This window comes from Oncorhynchus mykiss, chromosome 2 (assembly GCF_057628025.1).
Source record: "Oncorhynchus mykiss isolate SJ-2025 chromosome 2, ASM5762802v1, whole genome shotgun sequence".
Classification (NCBI taxonomy): domain Eukaryota; kingdom Metazoa; phylum Chordata; class Actinopteri; order Salmoniformes; family Salmonidae; genus Oncorhynchus; species Oncorhynchus mykiss.
In genome coordinates, this window is record NC_143023.1 from 55,437,836 (window position 1) to 55,459,286 (window position 21,451).

Here is a 21,451-nt window from a genome sequence, read left to right on the forward strand (position 1 = left end):
CCAGGACAACACTTTTCAGCTGTGCTAACATAGTTGCAAAAAGGTTTTCTAATGATCAATTAGCCTTTTAAAATTATAAACTTGGATTCGCTAACACAACGTGACATTGGAACACAGGAGTGACGGTTGCTGATAATGGGCCTCTGTACGCCTTTGTGGATATTCCATAAAAAATCTACCGTTTCTTGCTACAGTAGTCTTTTACAACATTAACAATGTCTACACTGTATTTCTGATCAATTCAATGTTATTTTAATGGACAGAAAATGTGCTTTTCTTTCAAAAACAAGGACATTTCTAAGTGATCCCAAACTTTTGAACGTTAGTGTACATTTGCTGAAGCATTATGACAACTCAGCGACACAATGGTAGGCATTAACTGAGGTGGGCGTAGGTCATCGACAAGTCATTGTCTCAACACGTCCTTATAGTGCTGTGAAAGGATCCAGGAACCCAGATTATTTGGGTGTATCCCATCCTCCTTATAAAACAAGCTATTGTCAGTAAATGTTACAATGATCATGTAGCCAGTTATGGAGGGCTAAGAGTTTGCTGACGTTCAATGCTACGATTTAGGGAGTGCACGGCCAGATATTATGGGGAGTTTGTAGGTGTCGAGTAGAGCCCCAATAAGTTCTTTAAAATCCATCTCCAGCTGTTCTGAGCTGCTCTTCATAAAGTCATTGAATCCCACATTAACAATGAAAGATGCAGGTTTAAAACGTTTGGGAGGAGCTTATCCTATACTCGTGCTCCTGGATATCACAAGGTTTTTGCTCCAGGGACTGAGCCATTTCTCTCCTTTGTACTGCCCAATACAATGAATGGAGAAGGGGATGGAGAAATACGCCCATTCCTACCCCTCACACAATTTGTGGAAACTTTCAAGGGGCCATGAGAAGCAGAATAGCATACACCCACATTTCACCATTGGCCTCATGGTAAAATCCCTGACTGGTTTCCTTTTTCTCCGGCATCTGAGTTAGGAAGGAGGCCTGCAACTTTGCAGACTGGCTGTATTGATACACCATCCAAAGTGTAATTAATAACTTCACCATACTCAAAAAGGATATTCAATGTCTGCTTTTTTTTTGTTTTTACCCATCTACCATCTACCCTTCTTTGCGAGGCATTGGAAAACCTCCCTGGTCTTTGTGGTTGAATCTGTTTGAAATTCACTGCTCAACTGAGGGAATTTGTGTGTGTGTGGGGTACAGAGATGTTAAACACTATTATTTGACATAGTGAGTCCTTGCCATTTTTTTCTCCTGAACTTATTTAGGCTTTCCATCAAAAATGGCTTGAATACAATTATTTATATTTTTTTGAAAAACACAATTCCACTTTGACATTACGGGGTATTGTGTGTAGGCCAGTGATTCAAAAATCTCAATTTAATCCATTTTAAATTCAGGGTGTAATGCAACAAAATATGGAAAAAAGGAAAAGGGTGTGAATACTTTCTGAAGGTACTGTAAGTTTAGCTACTGTTCAATTGTTGGGCATATTTTGAGTTCAATATCATTACATTTGAAAATGTTTGTCAATTCTTTACAGACAGCAATGTATGCATTATGACTCCATTATACAATCATACAATCGATTTGACTTTGATAAAAACAAACAACAAAATGGTAATCATTTACAGTTGAAGTCAGAAGTTTACATAGCCAAATACATTTAAACTCAGTTTTTCACAATTCCTGACATTTAATCCTCGTACAAATTCCCTGTCTTAGGTCAGTTAGGATCACCACTTTATTTTAAGAATGTGAATTGTCAGAATAATAGTAGAGTGATTTTATTTCAGCTTTTATTTCTTTCATCACATTCCCAGTGGGTCAGAAGTTTACACACTCAGTTTGTATTTGGTAGCAGTGCCTTTAAATTGTTTAACTTGGGTCAAATGTTTTGGGTAGCCTTCCACAAGCTTCCTACAATAAATTGGGAGAATTTTGGCCCATTCCTCCTGACATTCAGAGCTGATGTAACTGAGTCAAGTAGGCCTCCTTGCTCGCACACGCTTTTCAGTTCTGGCCACAATTTTTCCATAGGACTGAGGTCAGGGCTTTGTGATGGCCACTCGAATACCTTGACTTTGTTGTCCTTAAGCCATTTTGCAACAACTTTGTAAGTATGCTTGGGGTCATTGTCCATTTGGAAAACCCATTTGCAACCAAGCTTTAACTTCCTGTCTTGATGTTGCTTCAATATATAATTTTCCAACCTCGTGATGCCATCTATTTTGTGAAGTGCACCAGTCCCTCGTGCAGAAAAGCACCCCCACAACATGATGCTGCCACCCCTGTGCTTAACGGTTGGGATGGTGTTCTTCGGCTTGCAAGCATCCCCCTTTTTCCTCCAAACATAACGATAGTAATTATGGCCTAACAGTTCTATTTTTGTGTCATCAGAGCAGAGGACATTTCTCCAAAAAGTACGATCTTTGTCCCCATGTGCAGTTGCAAACCGTATTCTGGATTTTTTATGACGGTTTAGGAGCAGGGGCTTCTTCCTTGTCAATTAGCCTATCAGAAGCTTCTAAAGCCATAATATGATTTTCGGGAATTTTCCATGCTGTTTACAGGCACAGTCAAATTAGTGTATGTAAACTTCTGACCCACTGGAATTGTGATACAGTGAATTATAAGTGAAATAATCTGTAAACAATTGTTGGAAAAATGACTTGTGTCATGCACAAAGTAGATGTCCTAACCGACTTGCCAAAACTATAGTTTGTTAACAAGAAATTTGTGGAGTGGTTGAAAAACTAGTTTTAATGACACCAACCTAAGTGTATGTAAACTTCTGACTTCAACTGTATTTGAATGGTACATTTCTATTGATAAACTGTGTAAATCAAGATGTAGCCTAGGTCTATTCCAATTCCAGGTGAATCCGTTTTATTCAATAGGTGTGTGTGTGTGTGTGTGTGTGTGTGTGTGTCGGTGTTTGTGTTTGCGCGTGCATGCATGCATTGAGTTGTTTTTTTTTTGTTGCCGATTTCATTAGGCTACAGATGACAAACAATACCTTCCATTTAGAACTTATTTTATTGGCAACTGCTAGGAGAACATATTTCAATTTACTGATCAACAACATTTGCATAGAAGAAGCAATTTCTTATTTTATAGAAATTTGCGCCGTCTCTTTAAGAAAGTAATGATGTCATCCGTGACACAGAATGTGCCTACGGGAATCTAGTGGAAACCAGATGGGAGGCGAGGGAGACTAAGTTAATTTGTTTTTGGCATGGGAGACAGAGTGAATTAATAATGTTTTTGGTGAAAATCAGCTTTGGTATTCGCATATTTTGCGTTATGGTTAGCATATTATCACAAACAAAGTACTCGGGTAGTGAATTCAGCTGTACGGTAGCAAGGAAAGTTAGCCTAAAATTAAAGCTTGAAGCTACTGGTTTCGTCTTGTATTGTAAAAGTGTTCTACCCTGTGTGGACATTGTTTTGCTAACAGTAATAAACAGTTTCCACATGCCGATTTGCAGCATCTCAATCTCACTCCTCATTCCTATCTTTCTCCTGAGCTCCTAATGTCTTATCTTAGGTTGTGTTGAGTATAAGAAATTAGGGCCTTACATTTTGGTAATTTAGCAGATGTTTTTATCCAGAGAAACTCACAGTAGTGACGGCATACATTTTTTTGTTGTACTTTTTTTGTACTGGTCCCCCGTGGGAAACGAATCCAAAACCCTGCCGTTACAAGCGCCCTGCTCTACCAACTGAGCCGCACGGGATCATGGCACTGCTTCTATTGATATCTCTGGAGTGATAAGGCATCTTATTCAGGTAGTTCACTGTCAGTGTTCTTGACCAGGTCAAAAAATTTAAATATACACCAGATGGCAACACAATATTTACATTTTTAGATGCCATCTTGGGAAATGTGCCAAGAGGAATGCACCGAGGGTAAGCTTCCATGAGTGCAGTGAATTATCTAGTCATTTTGCAGCATTACGGCTGTCCGCTGCTTTCGCCAGAGTGGAATTATTCTCCCAGCCCAGAGTTTACTCTAGTGGATAGCTCACATAGCTGAACGCCTGGGATTGTCTGAGCAGAGAGAGATGTGTTTTGTTAGGTTGGAGGGGTTAGCTGGCGAAGTGTCGGTCGGCCGTGTTTTTGTCCAGGCTCTAGCTCCTGGGTTGCTACCGCTGGGCCCTTTTGAAGCACCCCTGCCCCGCAGGACTCCAGTAAAAACACTCCACACTAATTGTTTTCCACATGTCTGCCCCTCTGTACCCCCCTCTGCCTCCACTCTACAGTGAACCAAAATCAAGGGAACAAAGCAAGGGGAATGCTTAGCTCAGTCTACCTTTCTATCGTGTGTGTTTCTAAGGAAAAGGTAGCCTCGATTCTGCCATAACCCCGTTGTTTCGGCAGTTAAGACTGAAGACTTCACTGAGTTGGTTTAGTTGTTTTTCTTTTTAGGTGCTGTTTTTCTTTTTATTGCCCAGTTGTATGGTCAGGTGCAGCAAAAACAATGACCTAAAAAAAAGCTGCAGCTGGACCATAACAGAGCAGCAGGTCTGGCCCTCAAATGTACACAAAGGGCCAATGTCATTTAAAATGCATGTCAGTCTCTCCTGGTTCAAATTGGAGGAGAGATTGACTGCGTCACCGCTGGTCTTTGTAAGAAGTATTGACGTGCTGAAAGTACCAAATTCTCTATTCAGCCAGTTAAAGCACAGCTCAAAAACCCATATATACCCCAAAAGACATGCAATCATTGTGTATTGAGTAGGAGCCTTAAGTAAGCACTGTTAGTCTACACCTGTTGTCTATTAAGCATGTGATTAATACAATTTTATTTCATTTGACGAACTCTAAACACACCCATCATATTTTGATATTTTTAATTTATATATATATATATATATATTTTTTTAAGTTGTCGTCTTGCTCTTTGGCCGTGGTGTTCTTAGTTTGGATTTGTGTCGCTGTTCCTGTCCATTGGTGTTCTGTATTTTGTCATTTTCTGTGTTTTGTGTGGACCCCAGGAAGAGTAGCTGCTGCTTTTTCTGCATCTAATTGCAATCTGAATAGAAAAATCATAAATAGTTTTGATGGCCACGATTAAAGAGCTACTATTTTTATTTCTCACCTGGTAATTGAAGTGCACTTTCCATTCGCCATTCAAGTGCATAGGCAACTGGGCAGGCTTCAGTGCATAACACTGAGCTGGAGGCAGTAAGCATTTTTAAAGCATATTCTGAATTGGTTCAACCCTTTACATTTTACTACATATGAGGCATGTCTTACCATGCTTCAAATGAGCCTAGCCAAAATCCAACCAGACATGCAGGCAATTATAAAGACTTCCATATGTTTCTCATGTTCTATTGGTTTTCAAATCACCGTTTTTTCTGTCCAGTAGCCAAAGGCACAATCCTAGTCTATTAGTAACCCATGCTAATTGTTGCATCTTTAGATCTTCCCTCTCTATTTCATGAAACCGCTCGCATGTGCAGTGTGCTTTTGACAACTGTGTTTTCCCAATAATTGCATTATGAAACAAACATTTGCGTAGCCTACTGCCTTGTGCGTTCATTGCTGCACTTAACATTTGTAGAAATAATAGATGATCAACATTTTAAGCTAAATGTGTTGGCATGGTGCATCAGACTTATTACTTTTTAAGTTTTTCGGACGTAGCGTAGGCCTACCGGTTGTATGAATTTAGGATCTATCTTCCCACAACTGTTTTGGAATAGGGAATTTCTTTCTCGCACAGAACGACAAGTTGACCAATAGAATAGGAAACTTTTCTACTATGGGGGTATAGTAGATTGACAGGCTAGTGATTTTGCAGTTTATTAATCGTCTTGTTGGCTGAGGAAAAGTGAATGTGGACAGTTAAGTTCAAATTGCACATTTGAGTTTCGTAAGAAGGACACACCGTTCTTTCCTTGACGTCCTAATCAGGTTACGCACCCAATGCATATGGGTCCGGTCAATTTCTTAAATGTAGGCCTATGTTTACTGCAGGCTGGACGCAGTACACAGCTGTGTGGGGTGGGTATTGTGTTTCAGTCTTACCACTGCCCTCGTGCTCGCCGAACACATTGGCTGTGGTGGCGAGAGCTTGTTCTCTCTCTCTCTCTCCACATTTCCCTCGGTTTCAGAAGGCCACTTTTTTAGACGACTGGGCTTGTTTGTTTGTTCTAGACCCCCCCCCCCCACACACACACACACACACACACACAATGCCTTCTGCCTCCTGACAGATGGAGCGTAGAGTACCATGAATCAAGATGGCATACTGCAAAGCGTTTAGAAATCATTCCTTCTTTAAAAGCCTCCTTGTTTTCCGTCTGTATTGTGTTGAAGGTAGTAAAAGGCATATTGATATTGGAATTAAATAGAAGTATGGGGAGGAGGTACGCTGATTCCTTAGTTCAGAATGCCATTTTCTGTTTACAGATCTACGTACAGTCACTCACAGCAGGCCTATGTAGGGCGTACACATTATAGACGCGAGAGCATGTTGTCCGGAGGTCAGCGTAGTGTGCAGGCTTATGGGTCACAGTGGCGAGAGCTGCTAAGTTTATAGTCCTGTTGGACGGCGATACAGGAAAACCCTGTCAAGAGCTGTGGTTGTGCCTTGTGGAAATATTTAATATCAGGATCCATGCTGGCCACATAAACTCTGTTTTCCAACATCTGGTCGTCTCCTTGACCTTCAGTGTGCTGCTGGCTCTGGTTAGCCCCCCCCCATTTCCCAAACATTTGTTAAGCATCAAAGGAGCTATTGTGGTGCGTGACCCGGGGGGGGGGGGGGATTTACGTCTAGTGCTGCACTTACGCGGACATAACACTTGTTTACTGTTTTGGTATGGACTTTACATAGTGGTTTTCTCAGGGCTCTGTCTTCTGCTGCGGAGCACTTGTTTTTGACAGGAAGATTAGTTATGACCACGTATATGATTAAAGCCAATGACCTTGGAATTGGCCGTAGTATACGCCATGTGTCCTCCCGTCTCTACAGTGTTTATGAAAACGTGGTGGGCTCACTTCGTCCCCTAGGTAGTGTTCAGTGTATCTTTCGGGCAGGTGCAGCCATTTCTGGAATCCCGTCTGACCAAAAGACTGCGAGGGGCTGTCAGGGCTGTACCATGTGGACAAACAGGCTAGACCTGTACAGGACGCTGAAACGTGGTGATGTTGATGTCGTACACGTCCATATTACCATAGCGATTTAAATGCACTAACAAATTGCCTAGCCCTATAGGTGTTTGTGTTTTTTTCTTTCAAACAGATGGAAAAAGTACTACACAAGTCCTTGGTCTGTTTCCTTCATCCAGTACAGGGCTTTGTACGGATTACCCACCTTCAAGGGACGCCTGCAGTGTGTTGCAACACTGGTTAAGACAGAGAAGCAATATAGGCAGCCAGCTAGCTGAGATGATTGCGGAATTCTACGGCCGCTCGCGTCCTTACTTTAGCCGGCCGCCGTGGCTTCACACATTTACTCCTGGGGGGCCGATCTCTGGTAAACAGCTGTGCTGTAAGATGTCATTTCTCACATAACACTTAATTATTTGAAGGAACACATTCTTCCCAGAGGTCATCTCTTCCTCATCGCACAGAGCCATCGCCGGGGCTGTATAAACTCCTAGTATGTTATAATCCCGTCCTGCCATGCTGAAACAGGATTAGCTCTGTCTCTATTTAGCAGTGTGGGTGTGTGTGGGTTTGGGTTGGGAGAAGACCAGGCAGCCACTTCACACGAGCGACTCGCCTCTGAAAACGTTCTTCATTTTTTGTAATGGCCGACGTGGGTATAGGGGCTAATGTAGTCAGTCAAAGCATACGCTCACTTAATGTGACAACATTAATTCATTTAAATCGTGTTTTTCTCTGATCTACTTTGATTTGTTAACACAGCAGGGAAATTAATTGCATGCTGGGTATTTTACTATCCCCATCCCCATCATTTTTTATCAGGCTTTTTTTTCTTCAAAAAAAATCTCAATCTTTGTTCACAAGCTTTAACTGTGAAATGACTACCTCATAATAATGTCTGTAATCGAAGCGATTGGGATGAATAAATGTTTAGTGTACACAAGCGCACCCCCTAAAGCCCTGTGGAAAGACTGTGAGTCAGTATGTGTAACAGGGAGGAATCCTGAGGGGGCACAGCAGAGCAGGCCTGTGGAAATGATCCCAGAGCTGGGAGAAACAAAGCACTTTCATGGCCGGCTGGCCCTTCCCTCTCTGTCTCTCAGCTTTGTAAGCAGCGTGTGTGTCTGGAATGGCTGTGCAGCAAGGCGTGGGGGAGGGGACGACCGAGCTAGGCAGAGAGATCGAGAGAAAGGGAGGGAGCGAAAGGGAGAGACTCACTCGCACTGCTAATTCAGCCCATTAAAGTCTTGTGCATTCAGAGCAGCCATATTCCATTGTCAGCCCCAGCACATTTCCAGCGCGCCTCATTTCGCCTCTCGACGCGTGAGTAGCAAGAAAGTGGAAGAGGTGGGGGGAGGAGAGGAAAACAGGACTGAACAACCCTACATAGGAGAGGAGAGGAAGGCCTGGATCTGGGACTGATTGTCAGTGAGAGCTCGGGCTACTACAGTGGGCCTGCAATGGGCAGAGGGGGTCAGTATATAACGTGTGTGTGTGTGTGTGTGTGTGTGTCTGATTTGCCTGCCTGTGAGAGAGGCAGCCATGCTGTTGCAGCCTCTGCCTGAAGGAGAGAGCACTTGAGGGGGAAAGGAAGGGGGGGGGGGGCAGGCAGCTGAGGGAAAGGAGGAGGCGAGAGGGATGCCAGAGCTCTGTGTATAAATGGATGAGACGTTTGAAGCTGCCTGTGCTTTGCTCAAAGCTTTCTCAGCTGTAGGAAAGAAGAGACTTTAGAAGCAGCAGGAGAGGTGTAGATGGAAAGAGAAGGGGGGGATAGAAAGAGCCCTCTGTTCCTTTCTTCATCTCTCCCTTTCTGCCTCTGAAAAATAAGTACTGGTTTATCGAAAGAGGGAGAGATTGATATTGGAACTGGGAAATAGCATTGATAGTGCTAGAGACGCAGACAGACAGACAAGACAGACAGACACAGATAGAAAAACTGTAGCTTCAAACGTAACAAAGCCAGTCCAATCGACTCGCAGTGAAGTGAGGCAGTTCAAATGCTGACTGAACCCTCAGAGCGTGTGCATTGTCAGATTAAAGCTATCACAGTAAGAAGATAAGGAAGTGGGGGGGGGGGGGCATTTTACCCAAGAGGGGGTGGTCGAGTTCCCTCCTTTTTTCCTGGTATCTGGCTGGGGTGGCCCGGAGAAGGGAGCCTCATGGAGAGTTTCTGTGAAGGGTTTCTGTGACGCTTCCCCCTTGATCAGCTCTCCATTTGGGACAGCCCAAACATTTCCTCCCTGCTGTTGCTCTGACACAGGAAGGAGATGTTCCAGGTTGTGTGCGTGTGGATCGTTTTCTCCCTCGTGTTTACACGAGGGCTGAGGCAGTGATTTGTTTGCCACCTCCTCGGTGTCCCTTTGTTCCTGAATGTACAGGAGACTAATCTAGTCCGGCCCATAACGTTTTCAGCCCAGGAAATGTCAGGCAGTTAATTTGCTCTCACCACCTCAGTTTGTGAACACTGGAGGCCTGAGGGTATTTTAAAGGGTAGGTAGCATAAACGTAACCACATGTAACATATGGATTTGCATTAGTATATGGATCAAAAGTCCCAATGCAAATAATGCCTCACTTTAACATTTTTCTGCATACATAAAACAAATCAGAAATCCAAAGAATGCGGAAGATATGTCGGGAAAAAAAATGTTTTTGCTGGGTGTGACGTTATACGGAGGACCCGGCAAGCCAGCATATTCCCTATTATGTAAACACCAACAGAAATAACTTTAAAAGTGTAACTTCAAATGAAACCAATTCGTTCAGTTAAAATGTCAGCCAACCTACAAGCAAATACATTATGAGTTTGGGACAAATCGGCTTGCAAGGATGCTAGCCAAGTAGCATGCTAATGTTAGCCCTACTAGCCTGCTAATGTTAGCTTTACCAGCCTGCTGTGGGCAATTCCACACTAACAGAATTACGCTTTGACTGAGATTCTTTACTTTAAAATGTATGCCAAACAAAAAACTATGATTTCAAAGTTTAACAAACCATACGCACAACGAAAACTTTTAACAATTTCTACTGAAAAATGTACTAAAACGAATATAGTGGGAAAACTGTGTCTATTCAAAACTTTGGTAACGGAGTTACGGTAAAATCTCCCTCAGGTTTTTATGCGACCACATTTTCCAGTAAGTGAAGTGGATATTGATAACGGAATTACATCATGGATTCCTGATCTGTACTAAACAGAAATGCATAAATATGGATATTGATGTCATTCTCCCCATGTTTCACAAGTTTGGACATCAGTAGAGTACAGTGCAGTACAAATACGTAATCTACTGTGCTCTACTCACTGTACAGTGCTGTACTATTACTGTACTCAGTACTGTATTGTACTATACTCTACTGTGCTTTACTCGCTGTACTGTGCTATCCAAACTTCGAAACATACAAGTGTTGTCACGGTGTCAGAATGTTGACTTTGATAGCACGTTTAGTTTCACGACACTCAACACCAAAACAATACCCGATACCAAAACAATACCCGATACCAAAACAATACCCGATACCAACACAATACCCGATACCAACACAATACCAACACAATACCCGATACCAACACAATACCCGATACCAAAACAATACCCGATACCAACACAATACCCGATACCAACACAATACCCGATACCAACACAATACCCGATACCAAAACAATACCCGATACCAACACAATACCCGATACCAACACAATACTCGATACCAACACAATACCCGATACCAACACAATACCCGATACCAACACAATACCCGATACCAAAACAATACTATGGCAAAGAAAATAAAGCTTATTAGCTAAAGTCACAGAATAACCACTTAGCAACATATTCTTCAATTAAAAAGGAAGCCAACTGGTAGAACAACTAAAATAACAAGTAATAAAATATCTATATTACATTTCTGTAAAAAAACAATAAAGCACCTTGTTTTGCTCACATACACGTATTTTGCACATGTTATCGCAGGTGTAGCGATATGCTTATGTTCTTAGCTCTAACAGTACAGTAATACAAAACAATACACCCAAATCCCAAAAAGTAAAAGAAAGGAATTAAGAGATATAGAACTATTAGAACGAGCAATGAGTGTGTATAGACATTATGGACAGTATATGAAAAGATGTGTGGAGATGTAGTTATATAGGATGAGCCTTCACTAGAATAAAGTATGTAAACATTATTATTAAAGTGACCAATACGTAGGACACCAGTCTCTTAAGGTGCAGGGTTGAGTACCGGGTGGTAGCCGGCAAGTAACAGTGACTGAAGTTCAGGGCAGGGCATTGGGCGGAGGCTAGCAAACGGTGAGTATTTAAGTCTGATGGCCTGGAGATAAGAATCTGTTTTTCAGTCTAAGAGAAGACTGTCTTAAATTGTCCTTATGCAAAACCACATCTGAGACTCGGAGCATGCAAAATAATTGTACAATTACATCTAAACTGTGTTAAAATGTAATTTGATACATACAGTGTCAGGGTTAATTTGGTCATATATGACCATACTATTGGGTGAAATCACATTCCTTAGACCTACAGTGTGATTCCAAAATGCATCATACGGGGATGATTTCTGTATTTTGAAAGTTAGATATCGTGAAAACTTGATTGCTGACAAGCAAAACGTTTAGGGACTATGTCAACAATGGACTAATGAAACAAATACCAAAATGTTGTTTTTGAGTGGAGTTCTCCTTTAAGGAATGTTGACCCATTCTCAAAACAAGTTCCACAGTCTCACATGGCTCTTTCTCTTTTTGGGGCGGATTTAACTTCAACTGACCTGGGATCAGACCTTAAAGATGGGGTATTGGAGAGGATCTGGTCCGAGCTTGAAAGGACCTCTGACCCAAGAGCAGCCATTAAATGTTCCCTGTTTTTTCACACTCTGTTTTATCAACTGTGAGTGAAAAAGACATAAGGTGAAGAGAAACGCTCTGCTATTCATTGCGTTGGACGACTGCTTCGCCGACTACTTAGCTAGAAAACAGTCCGGCATCTTGACAGCTATGTGCTGTGGATCTAATTTTATGAGCCTCTCCTGAGCTCTATTGAGGTTTTGTCTAGAGAAATAGCTGGTATTACAGGGTGTCTGGTGAGAGCCAAGGAAGTGGCAGTTAGGCCGGAAACATCAAGCTGATGGTTTACCTGCAGTCTTTCAAGACCTGCCTCTGCGCTAAGCTACAACAACAGTGGAATAAATATCTCACTCACTCAGGCTATTATTCAGTTAACGGTTAGCCTGACTGTCGACTCAAGAGACTGGAGACAAGTGTACAAGATTGCCATATGATTCTGTGAGCTGAATAGCTGGCCTTTCTTTGAGTGAACGTTTTTGGTCGCCTAGTTCAGATGTGAATCCCCTTGCCAGGTCTACTGCCTCGCCTTTGTCCTATCCTATCCTCCTCTCCTCTTCTTTCAACCCTCACGCTACTGTTGTGTGTAAACAGTGGCCTGTGGCGTTAAGCAAGGTCAAGGCTGTAGCAAGCCACCGTGCTCTTTATTCAGTCATGTATCTATCTGATTCTATTATCTAATTTGGCTGTGTAGAAGGATAGTGTCATTGCCCCTATAATGGAGTAATACTCGTCAACCAGAGTAGAGCCAGCACAATGGTCTTAAAATAGCTCCAAGGCCCTTGGCTAGTAGTTGGTAGTATCTCTTCCTTAGCCCAAGCCTGCAGTGATGATTGCTGAGCAGCGACAATTATCACCATCCTTCTGCAGTGCTTTCAGAATGAATTCACTCACCTTGACTTTTTCCACATTTTGTTGTCTCAAGGTGTGATTAAAAGGGATTTAATTGTCTGTTTTTTTGTCAATGATCTACATATATCATGTATTTTTGATTAGATAAGTATTCAACGCCCTGAGTCAATACACGTTAAAATCCCCTTTGGCAGCGATTACACCTATTTGAGTCTTTGTGCAATATTTGCCCATTTTATTATTTTTTTCAATTCTTCCAACTCTGTCAAGTTGGTTGTTGGTCTTTGCTGGACAGCCATTTTCAAGTCTTGCAATAGATTTTCAAGACGATTTAACTCAAAACTGTAACGAGGCCACTCAGGAACATGCAATGCCATCTTGGTAAGTAACTCCAGTGTATAATTGGCCTTGCACTTTAGGTTGTTGTCCTGCTGAAAAGTGGATTTGTCTCTGTGTCTGTTTGAAAGCAGACTGAATCAGGTTTTCCTCTAGGATTTTTTTCCTTTTTTTTTAACCCCCCCCCCCCCCCCCCCCAACACTCCCTAGTCCTTGCCGATGACAAGCATACCCATAACATGATCCTGCCACCACCATGCTTGAAATTATGAAGACAGATACTCAGTGAGTGTTGTGTTGTACTTGCCCCCAACATAATGCTATGTATTCAGTTCATTTATTTGCAGTATTGCTTTAGTGCCTTATTGCAAACAGGGTGCATGCCTTTTCACTCTGTCATTTAGGTTAGCATTGTGGAGTAGCTACAATGTTGTTGATCCATCCTCGGTTTTCTCCTATCAAAGCCATTTAACTCTGGTTTAAAATCACCATTAGTCATGATGAAATCCCTGAGCGGTTTCCTTCCTCTCTGTCAACTGAGTTAGGAAGGATGCCTGTGTCTTTGTAGTGACTGGGTGTATTGATACACTATCCAAAGTGTAATTAATAACATCACCATGCTCGACTGAGGAACCTTACAGATAATTGTATGTGTGGGGTACAGAGATGAGGTAGTCAAAAAATATATATATATGTTAACCATTATTGCACACTGAGTTAGTTCATGCAACTTATTACCTGAAGTTATTTAGGCTTCCCATAACAAAGGTGTTGAATACTTCTTGACTCAAGACATTTCAGCTTTTAAATTTTTTAAAATAATTAGTAAAAATGTCTAAAAACATAATTCCGCTTTGACATTATGCGTTGTCAACATTTCTCCTATTGTACCTTTCTCCTATCGTATTAAGTGCCCATTAAACATTGTGATATACGATGGTATCGTTTAGGCCTACTCTACACATCATTTATTTCATAAGCTTTGCTCCGTTGTAAGTTTTTTTCCTTTGACTTCTCATTCGATTTTTCCATCATGATATTGTTTGCTCAATTTCACTTCTTGTTGCCTGTATTTTGTTCTCATTCAGAATAACGCTGTGATAGAGAATAGCCTCTCGACTCTGACGTTCACACTGGTTCCCATTTGAAAGCTGCGTCTTTAGGTCAAACACTTTATTAGAATAGCTTCTTTGGGAAATACTCTAGATAACTTTAACTTGTCTTAGTGCCTTTGATAGGCTATTTTCATATAGTGTTTGGCTTTTGGCTATTTGGTTTGCAACGGCAAGGAGGGATGCATGCGTAAAATTTTTTACACGAAGCTCTGGTTTGTTCAAATGTACTTGTTGGATTTTTCTACCTCACTGTTGTTAATTCTACCTCTCTCATTATTACCTTAGGCCTATCATGTTTTTAGGATATTCAAAAACAACTTCAAACTTTCGGAGAACTCTGTTAGTTAAATTCATTGTTTGATCATGAGGTATCAGGTCAGGAGAAAGCCAGCATAAAAACAAAAGTCGTATTCATATCAAATGGAGAGGAAAGACCAAATGAGGCCTTTAAAATAATCGCAGACACCGGAGTGTTCTGCTATATGGCCCAGGTCATCCGACAATGAGAGAAAATATAAATATTTTCTGACTGGATATTTTGAGCTGCTTTGGCGGAAATCTTAGCTCTGTCGACATTTATTCGCTTGCTTTCTGTAAGTTGTTTATAACACATTTATTTCAATAGATTATGCAGGTTATAGCAAAAGAACAGGCCACTTGGCATGGCTCTGCTGTGGGCTGCCCGGTCAGCTCTTTACTGCGCGGTGCCAGTCAAGTTTAAATAGGCTATACATCGTCTGTCATATCACGACGTCGTCACCATTGACGATGGCTGTCCATCTTCGATATCCGATACTATTGTAATATCGCCCAACCCTAATGTAGCTACTGATATCACTCCAAGACCCTTTCTTAGTAGTGTTTGTGCTGCAGACCTATGTAAAGTTATAATGTAGCCACTTGTATCAGGTCAAGGATTGTTTTCTTAGTGGCACAGACCTGAGTAAAGTGATAATGTAGCCACTTGTATCAGGTCAAGGATTGTTTTCTTAGTGGCACAGACCTAAGTAAAGTGATAATGTAGCCACTTGTATCAGGTCAAGGATTGTTTTCTTAGTGGCACAGACCTGCGTAAAGTGATAACTACTTGTATCACTCAAGGACAATTTTCTTAGTGGTGTTTGTGGGATAGCAAATTGTGCTCTTGTTACTCTGGCTCTTTGCGGCAGCGAGTGAACGCGACAGCTGCTGCGTGGGGAGGAATGAGGAGGGGGAGCAGGTTCTCTTGTGGCCGTGTCAGAAAGGTGACAGGTTAACAGGCATGCAGGGTGGCTTTGTGGTCCGAGTTGGTCCCACTCTGATGAGGTCAGTGTCACAGGGAAGGGCGCCTTTTTAATGAGATTAGGAGAGCGCTGCAGCTGCACAACACCTCCGGGACGGAGGGAGGGAGGGAGGGGAAAATAATGTATGTGGAAAAAGTATAGAGAAATGTGGTTGTAGAGAAATGCAGAGAGGGGGAGAGTGAGTCAGATGAACAGAGAATGAGGGAAGGAGAAACCCCTCTTGTCATGTTGAGAGAGCTGACCGGCCAACTGTTGTTCCCGTCCTAATCTCGTTTCACTGCACACTGTGGAGGGCCGTCCCCAGGTGTGCTCAGCCTGACCCCTTTTCAGCCTCCCAGAAAGCAAGAGAAAGTGAGGGAGGGAAAACGCGTGAGTCATTTCTATTTTATATCGGAGCCGTTAAAAATGCACCAGCCATACATTTTAAAGTGCGTGCCTTTTTCGGGTTAGAGCTTCAAGAGGGTTGGTTATGTGTTGCTCCTGACCTCTCACGACATCACCGCATCTGAAACTTTAGTAGATCTCGACAACGCACACAGAACAATCCCCAAGCCCGAGAGAGCAACGTACTGCTTTTATAAAAAAAAAAAAGAAGAATAATCATGCCATTGGTAGTATCTGTTAGATATGCTATTGACTCTGTACTGTGTGTAGGAGGGCTCATAGGCCGCCGGGGGATCGCCATGCATATTTAACCGGAGGATGAGTACATCCACTGGAACCATACCAGGCTACTAGTATTAAAACGTCACTCTGAGAGTCAATAACACAATAGAAAACTCTGTATACAGTGTGTGCAAATGGAGTAAGGAGGTAAGGCAATAAATAGGCCGTAGTGGCGAATTGGTTGTTGATCAATGCTTGACAACCTATTTTCAGATCTTGCCATAGATTTTCAAGCAGATTTAAGTCAAAACTGTAACGAGGCCACTCGGGAACATTCACTGGGGCGGCAGGTAGCCTAGTGGTGGGCGCATTGGACTAGTAACCGAAAGGTTACAAGATCAAATGCCTGAGTTGACAAGGTAAAAATCTGTCGTTCTACCCCTGAACAAGGCAGTTAACCCACTGTTCCTAGGACGTCATTGAAAATAGTTAAATAAAGGTAAACAATGTTTTTGTTAAATAAATCAAATAAAACACAACTCCAGCATAGATTTGGCCTTGTGCTTTAGGTTATTGTCCTGCTGAAAGGTGAATTGATCACCCAGTGTCTGGTGGAAAGCAGACTCAACCAGATTTTCCTCTAGAATTTTGCCTGTGCTCAGCTCCATTCCATTTCTTCTTTATCCTGAAAAACTCCCCAGTCCTTAATGATTACAAGCATATCCATAACATGATGCAGCCACCACTATGCTTGAAAGTATGGAGAGTAGTACTCAGTAATGTGTTGTATTGGATATGCACATAACACTTTGTATTCAGGACAAAGTCATTTTTTTACTTTAGTGCCTTGTTGCTAACTGAATGCATGTTTTAGAATAGTATTGTCCTGTACAGGCTTCCTTCTTTTCACTCTGTCATTTAGGTTAGTATTGTGGAGTAACTATAATGTTGTTCATCAATTCTCAGGAGAAAACTATCTCAGCCATTAAACTCTGTAACTGTTTTAAAGTCACCATTGGCCTCATGGTGAAATCCCTGAGCGGTTTCCGGAGTTAGGAAGGACTCCCTTATCTTTTGTAGTGACTGGGTGTATTGATACACCATCCAAAGTGTTAATAACATCACCATGCTCCAAGGGATATTCAATGTCTCCTTTCATTTTTTGTATTACATTTTTTTTTACCCATCTACCAATTGGTGCCCTTTTTGCGAGGCATTGGAAAACCTCCTTGGTCTTTGTGGTTGAATCATTGTTTGATATTCACTGCTAAGAGTGAGGGACCTTACAAATAATTGTATGTGTGGGGTACAGAGGTGTCATAAAAAAAAGATCACGTTAAACACTATTATTGCATACAAAGTAAGTCCATATAACTTAGGTGACTTGTTAAGCACATTTGTACTTCTGAACTTATTTAGGCTTGCCATAACAAAGGGGTTGAATACTTATCAACATAAGACATTTCAGCTTTTCATTTTGTATTAAATTGTTTAAAAAAAAAATATATATATATATATATATATATATATATATATATATATATATATATATATATATATATATATATATATATATATATATATTATTCCACTTTGACATTATGGGGTATTGTGTGACAAAGAAATTGACATTTAATTGACATTTAATCTATTTTAAATTCAGGGTTTGTAACAACAAAATGTGGAAAAATTCAGTGGGCTTTAATTGTAAAGGCTATTGCTGCGAGGAGACCATTTTCCACCCAAAGTACAGTAGGGCACTGTAAACATAGACCTGCCTGTCTGTTTGTGTATTAACAGCATGCTCTGAGGGTTTTATTTGACTGAGGCCTTAGAGCACTTTGCTGTTGCACTGCATTACATAGACCTAGGCCTGGGTTTGGTGTTCATTAGGTACCAAATGGAAGAAAACAGGCCGAAACAGGGAAGAACTTTCTGTACTTCCTGAATAAGAAAATCCCATTACATTTTTTTCGTAGCAAAACATTGTAAAATGTTTTCCGTTGCATGCCCTAATGAACACAACCCATGTGTAGTACACACAGGAGGGATAGTTAGAGGGGACTGGTGAACTAATCAGGTTCTGCTTCCTCTACAGGCCCCTCTCTCTGGTTACAGAAGGTATTCTCTGGGTGGTTTGGCTTCAACCTCCCCCTGTTTCTACACCGTATGTATTTATTTAAACACGGGCTGTCAAACGATTTAAAATGAATCGAGTTAATGACATTACTAAAACCAAATAAAGTATGTAGAAAAGATCATGGAGATTATATCTTTTTTATAAAGATCATCTTTGAGAACTAACAATCACCAAAATAAAAAACTAGACGGTCGGGGAGAAACTGAAATTCCAAAAATGTCATTGCATGTGGCCCCCATTTGATTTTGTTATAGTGTTTGAGTCACTCAAATAGCATTATAACTAAGGCATAAGTCTTGGCAACATGTGTAGAATTGCAGGAAATTAGCATTGGAACTGTAAAATGTACATGTGTTTTCCTTAATTGTTGCTCAAAGCTGTACGCACAGTGCACCACAATAGAGACAGCCCCACCAAGACCGAACGCGGGAACTTTGGCAGCCCTAATTTAAAAACGGCCCTCTCTTTCTGTGTTCCTTTTCTCTCTTAATCTTCCTTTCAGATATATTCGGACAAATATGTTTGCTATCGGTGTTGAGTGTGTGTGTATGGTAAATAGCAAGCTACTTGTCATCTTAAGCACTCTGGCATGTGAAGGAGCTTTTCTGACAACAGATGGAAGTGTGTGTGTGTGTGTGTGTGTGTGTGTGTGTGTGTGTGTCGATGTGAACATGTGTGAGAGGGTGAGGTATTGAAATCGGAGTACATTGGCGTGTGTGTGTGTGTGAGCCATGGGTCCTTCGCATACTCCAAATTAGTCACCGGAGCAAATCTATTGAACCATGTCCAACTATTTCCTCCTCTGCTGGTCTGTTCGACAGTGTCCATTTTGCAGTATTTTGTCAGCACAAATCCAGGTGCCGGAGAGGGTCAAGGCTACTGGGAGGAAAGGGGAGAGAAGGAGGAGGGTGGTAGAGGTACGGTAGATTTATTAGATGTTTGTCCAAACGCCCCCCCCCCCCCCCCCCCCCCCCCCCCCCCCCCCCTCTCTGGCCTCCCTCCTCTCCCTCCCTCTCTCTCCGAGTGAGGTCGACTTGTTGTAAACTCATCCTGTCTCAGGGCCTCACTGGAGCCTCATTAGGTGTGGAATGTCTTTATGGGTCAGAGTTGATCCGTATCCTGGATGTTACTGTCACAGGGCGTGTGGTGCTCATCTAAGGACTGCTTAGATAGAGCCAATAGCCTGTGTGTATTCTGTGCTGCTTTCTTCATACCTACTCTTGACTTGGTTCATTTTATAGCCTTGCTGTCAGTGTGTAGGCCACATTTTGATGCTACGATCATACGCGCTTCCTAAAGCACTTCACGATGTAGCAGTTCTGCGACTGTGTGTTTTATTACGCTATGCCGACTGCCCCCTCCCAGCATCTACGCCTGATACCGGCCTATCTTAATGGTGTGAGAGAGTTTGCCGGCGTGTGTTCTGTTCAATATGCAGCATGCCCTCCCGCAAGCCGGCACATTTTTTTTCATGGCCTCTTATGCCCTTCCCTAAATTGCCACATATGTTGTAGTGCCTTTTGAACCTTTTGAAGAAGCCAATACTTCGATATTAGCGTTTATGAAGGACCGCGGTCTGTAAGACACACAGCCGCACGTTAGTACTGGCAACATGGCTTGTGTTTTAACACTGCGGGGTTGGGTCGGAGATGAAAGGCGCCTCCTCGTTTCCAGGCTAATCCACACGGACAGCTATGGCCCATGTGACTGGTGTTCCCCCCCTCTTCTCCACCACCGCCCTGACACTCACCCCTTTGAATAGAGCCCTCTCTAATTCACCCTAAAAGGACTTCTTTCCAAAGAGGGGATTACTTCACTGTGAAGGGAAATCACAGGGAACACTGTCGTCCTTGGGGGGGGGGGGTGATGGCCAACATTCCTAATGATCCAGACTGGTGGCAGCCACCGAGGGAGTGGAAGGGAGGGCACAATGTGGGATTGTAGCTGTTTGGAGTGGGGGAGCTTGTTGGACATCATGTGGCTATGGAGAAGGGTCCCTCTGGCACCCAGACTGAGCACACTGGAATTCACAGGGGTTTCCTGGAAGCAGCTTTCTCCTCGTCCTTTAAAACGTGACATGTTCATTCAGCCATCCGTCAGTCCACTCTATCAGGGGCTTTGGGGAAAAACGAGCTGTGATTCAACAGACCTCGGAGAGAGCGAGAGCGAAAAATTAGATGGAGTAGAAAGGGAGAGAGCGAGGGAGTGAGTGAGTGAGGGGGGAAAAAATCTACTTGAGTTCCAAGCATGACCTGTTCATTAGCCAAAGTAAGCGGCTTCATAATTGACTGCCTTTTTTTTCCGGGGCTCTTGGAGCAATTTTGAGAATAGTCTTGACTCCAGTCGGAGGATGTTGAAACAGCGAAAACCTTTGCTTTGAAGAGCCTCTATTGAGCTGCAGTAGCCATGGTTACCATCAGGGCCCGCATAAGTGGGAGAAAGGGCTAATTCCCCCAGTGTTACAACCCAGCCAAATGGTACAGAGAGAGAGAAAGGAGGGTAGACCTCACTTTCCTTCTGCCCCCTCCTATCTCCTGGTGTGTAGCCCCTCTTGACTGGCACAGAGCATGACTTGTTGTGGATTTCTGGGGAAGACCCACCCTCCCCCCTGCCTCCTTCCCTCCACAGTTCAGACCACAGAGCCATTCTAGGAAGCATAGCCTGGGCCTCATTCCAAGGAAGAGAGTGGGGGGGGGGGGGGGGGTCGGGGTCAACTCACAAATTACTAAACCTTCTTCTCTCTGCCTTGAAGGAAGACACAATTCCCAGATATTTGGAGAGTGTATTTTGGATGGTTATGGAAAAAAATAACAGGGTCACCTCCTGCTCATTTTGAGCATTCCTCAGTTTCATCGGCGAGGGCAGGCAGCTTGTATCCCTCTGGTGGACTGCACTTGGTGTAGAAAGCCAAAGGCCTGGGAGAGGAGACATGTTTTTTTGAGTGCGTCTATATGTAGGGCTACTGTTTTTCCAATTTTCCCTTTGTTCCTCTGGCAATGTGAAGGTCTTGACAGGCACTTGCGTTTGACAGAAGTTCAGGGTCATTTCAACCCGCCGACCACTTTGCAGGTAATCGTGTAGTTTTAACAAACACAAAGCACAAACTGGAGCAAAAGGGAA

The 21,451-nt window shown here is 42.5% G+C and overlaps 1 protein-coding gene across 2 annotated transcripts in view; it reads left to right on the plus strand.

Annotated features, from left to right (window-relative positions):
* The window catches only part of znf609a (zinc finger protein 609a), a 184,752-nt gene that overhangs the window by 117,117 nt on the left and 46,184 nt on the right, over positions 1-21,451 (plus strand). Inside the window, exon 1 of one of the 2 annotated variants that reach the window (XM_036950801.2) lies at positions 8,275-8,612. The exons of the other annotated variant lie outside the window; for it this stretch is intronic. The gene's annotated coding sequence lies outside the window, so the exon portion shown is untranslated. Of the gene's footprint in view, positions 1-8,274; positions 8,613-21,451 lie in introns of those variants that run through there. 2 annotated transcript variants of the gene reach the window in all.